Source organism: Monodon monoceros, unplaced genomic scaffold (genome assembly GCF_005190385.1).
Source record: "Monodon monoceros isolate NGI ecotype Baffin Bay Population unplaced genomic scaffold, NGI_Narwhal_1 Super_Scaffold_12, whole genome shotgun sequence".
Classification (NCBI taxonomy): Eukaryota; Metazoa; Chordata; class Mammalia; order Artiodactyla; family Monodontidae; genus Monodon; species Monodon monoceros.
This window is the reverse complement of record NW_021703768.1, coordinates 140,273,594-140,277,990: the sequence shown is the minus strand read 5'-3', so window position 1 is coordinate 140,277,990 and position 4,397 is coordinate 140,273,594.

Genomic DNA, 4,397 nt, shown 5'->3' with positions numbered 1-4,397 from the left:
TAACTTATTTAAATTATCTTTTGAGCCAGATTGAAGTAAGCTAAAGATGACCTCAAGTTAAATGAAAAAAATGTGGTTTTATTGAATTACTTCTCACATGGCTACAACCAGAGATAAATAAATTCCTAAAGAGTAGCACACAGGTGATTTTCACCCATAGATTATGGGTTTAGTTCTGAAATAAACAGTGAAGGAGGATATTTTTTTTTCTTCATGAACTTGTATCAAAATAGATGGTGATGGTGTTGTATGGGATGAATTGGAAAGAATCATTATATGTTAAATCAACAACGCAATTAAGAAACAACATGATTCTTCAATCTTTTAAACTTTCCATTTACTTTAATTAAGCTCACACTGCAAAACCTTTTTTTTCTTGTTAAACATATAATGAAAAAGATAAATTAAGAAAGAGGAAGCTCCTTCACTCTTGTTGTTGTTTTGTTTTTTTTTTTCTGGCTGTGTGGGGGGAAATAGGGTATTAGAAAAGAATCTCTGGAATTAATTGGTTTAAAATTCATATTTAGGGGCTCCCCTGGTGGCGCAATGGTTGAGAATCTGCCTGCCAATGCAGGGGACACAGGTTTGAGCCCTGGTCTGGGAAGATCCCATATGCCGCAGAGCAACTAGGCCCATGTGCCACAACTACTGAGCCTGCACGTCTGGAGCCCGTGCTCTACAAGAGAGGCCGCGACAGTGAGAGGCCCGCGTACCGCGATGAAGAGTGGCCCGTGCTTGCCGCAATAAGAGAAAGCCCTCGCACAGAAAGGAAGACCCAACACAGCCATAAATAAATAAATAAATAAAACACTTCCTAACATTAAGAGGTAATCTTTAAAAAAAAAAAAAAAATCATATTTAGCATAGTCCAGTTTATTACTGATAATTGTGTTAACTGTTCTATAAAAACAAATAAAATATACTGAAAAAGGAAATGGAAATTAGATATAAACAGCCTCATCTTGACTCTCCAGTTGCAGTGTCTGGCAGTTAACTCTGCCCAACACAATGATCAAGCCATACATCACTGGAGAAAAGCAGATACACATCAATCAAACGTGTTCTTATGGTAAAGAGTATGATAACATTAGCACATTTACACAATATTACCCTGCCTATTAAGCCCCACTTTTCCTTTCAAGCTCCTCAATCAGATGGTATTGTAAAAATGGGAGGAACCGTGTTTAATAATTCTTCATTCAGGACTTCCTAGTTGACTACAAGGTTCTTTGAAACAACAGAATAAAGGTAAGAACCCTCTCTTTTATTTGTTAGAATCAATAAATAAATTTTGATAAGAAATGGAGATCCAAATGCAACTTAGTAGCTTCAAAATATAATATTAAGTCGGTTAGACAGATCTCTTATGACACTCAAGTGACTGAAATTACTTTTAAAAATTCAATCTCTGAATAGAAGGATTAATGGCTATTCAACAAATCAAATCCACACTAATGATGCCATAAGCTTTAAGACAGGTAACTAGCTACTGATAATTGAAAATTTCCTTTAGCTGGCCCTCCAAACTGAGTGGTAAGAGTAATATAACATGGTGATAAAGAATCAATACAAAACAGTATACAAAGTCAAGGACTAAATTGTATGATGTACTAAAAACACTACAGGCTTTCAAAGAAGAGAATTATTAATAAAGGGTCAGTCAATAAATCTCTCATGGAAAATAAAATTTTTCATTTAACTTGAATTTTTAGGTTCTGAATAGGTAAAATTTTATATTCATGCGAGGATAAAAATGAGCATAGAGTACAGGGAGATAGAAGAGTGTTTTTTGTGGAAGAGAAAAGAAAATAATCTGATGAAGGTAGAAATGTTTGTTAGGCAGACATAGTTAAAAAGGTAGCATGTGCTCAGATATTTTTAATCATTTAAAACTAGACAGAGAATTTTAAACTTGATTAGAAAGTAATTCATGTTTTTGGAAAGATTAAATTCGTGAATTTTTTTAGAAGAAAAGAACTTTTAAAGGACAGTTGCATGACATGTAGAAATGATGGGTTAGTTGAGTCAAGGAGAATATTTTAAAAGGCTACTGAAGGTATCCTGTTTTGTTCAGTCTGGTACCAATAAAACAACCAGAGTAACACAGAATTTGTTGTCCTACTAAATATGCACAATGAATAAGAGGAATTGGTCAACATTTCAAATTGCAAATTTGGTAATATGGAAAATATAATCTTATAGAAAGAAATAGAATATTTAATATAATGTAAAAGTGGTCTTGAATATCCCCTTGTTACACCTGTGAAACAATCTGTCTTATATGTTCTTTCCCTAGTTTTATAGCAAACCCTTGATTTTAGACCCATGTTTCAATGATTAGTGAAGTATTACCCACTTAAGTTCCTGTCTTCTGGAGTCACTAATATTCCTTAATTCTCCTTAAAGTTTATCTATTATGTGCCTTATATAGTTTTTCTCTTGCCACAGAAATGGTCATTTGACTGTGTAAGTGTAGTTTTAGGATGTATTCATTTACATAATTATTTTTGTGATATTATTCTAGGTTAAATTCTCTGCCAGATACTGGACACAATGTTTACATGTTGTTTTAATAAGCAAAAGAAGTGAAGGTATTAGAAATATATTTAGAACAACCTAATTTTCTGTCCTACTGCTACCATACTTCAAGAAGAAATTCAAAGTACTTCAGTAAGTCACAGATTCTTTACCAGCATTAGGAATATTTCTGACTCTTTGACTCCCCCAAAATAAGTTGTCTAGTTGATTCTGGACTCTCTTTTCAGAATAAAATTTAAATAAGATACACATTTGAATTCTAGGAACTGTTGCCCACACATCAAGGCATGAAATCGTAGGGCATTAAAATCCTTTACTCTGCAGGCAAAGGTGCCGATTAGGAAAACACAGAGCTCTATATAAATCCCCCAGTAGATGATTTACATGCCATTAAAATAATATTTAGAATTTATTAGCTCTACCAAAAATTCATGGAGATAGAAATAAAAACAAAAAGGAACATGCCTCAGCTTTACAATCAAGTGCAGATCCTACAAAACACTGAATGTACAGGTCATAGAGAATACAGTGTGGCAACCAAGTGAAACTCCCATGAAGACAGGGTGGAACCACAGCCTAGCACAGACAGTAAGGAATTAAAACTAAGTGCTCTGTAGAGACCATCTTTAAATGCACTTGAATAAAGACCAAATCTAAGATTTTACACTTGAGATACTGCAGAGGCCAACTATCTGCAATCAGTAATAAGGATACTGACATAAGGAAATATATACTCTGGCATAAGTTAGGGTAGAGCAAGAAGAGTATCCATAAACTGGCCAAAGAAAAGAGAAATCCAGATTCAATATTATAAAAGTTGTTCTTTCAGCAAAATTAAGCTAAGAGTCTTCCAGGAACCTAAGAGAGAGGCTCTGGTGAATCCCAATGGATATTATTTCCAGAAAACTGTATGTTAGGTTTAAATTAACTCTACTGCTAATGACATATAGTTCTTTCATAGTATGGATTTGGGTACCACATTAAAAAAATACTCCAGCTATATGTTTTTTAGACCTGTATATAGTCAATATTTCAAATTCTGACTCTGTGGCAGCAACCAGGTAGGCACAACTTGGAATGTTTTGGAATGTTTTATAATACTGCCAGAAAGTGTTTCCTTTTTTCTTTTTTTCACCATAATGCATTCAAGGAAGATTTCTTGAGACTTTTAATATGGATTTTCCCCCTGAAATTAATTAATAACAGTTATCAAAAATAGGTTCATGCCCTGAGTGAAAAGAAACAATTAACTAGTTTAGGATAATTAATTCCTACAACTTGTATACTTTTCAGGGACTACTTATATATGCCAATATTCCTTTGGCTGTCTGCCAAATAATGAGAGGCTTTTTTTTTTAAGGTTAGCCATATCATCATTACTGAAACTACTCTAAGCACCGAGTTGTATATCGGAGAGAATATGCTCTCCTTATTACTTTCAACTCATACATTTTAGTTTTATCCATAAACTGAATTTCAGAAAGTATTTGCCTGTTAATTTTCCTCCTGATGAATTATGTTAGATTGCCTTTTAAAATTCATTATAAATCACCAGTGTTTGGTGGGTCCTTTAATTTTAAAAACTTGTTAATCAGTCCTATCACAGAATTTCTTGCATATTACATCATACTTAGCAACATGTAACAGCTGAGAAGTAATGGAAACCTAGAAGAGGTATGTTAGATATGCCATACATAGGAAATAGGAAAACACTGAGATTAAAGAAGAGGTTAAAGGTTGAGGGAAGAGGGAAGAAATTTTAAAAAGCTTAATATAAAAGAAAGCTGCTATAGGGACTTCCCTGGTGGCGCAGTGGTTAAGAATTTGCTTGCCAATGCAGGGGACACGGGTTTGATCCG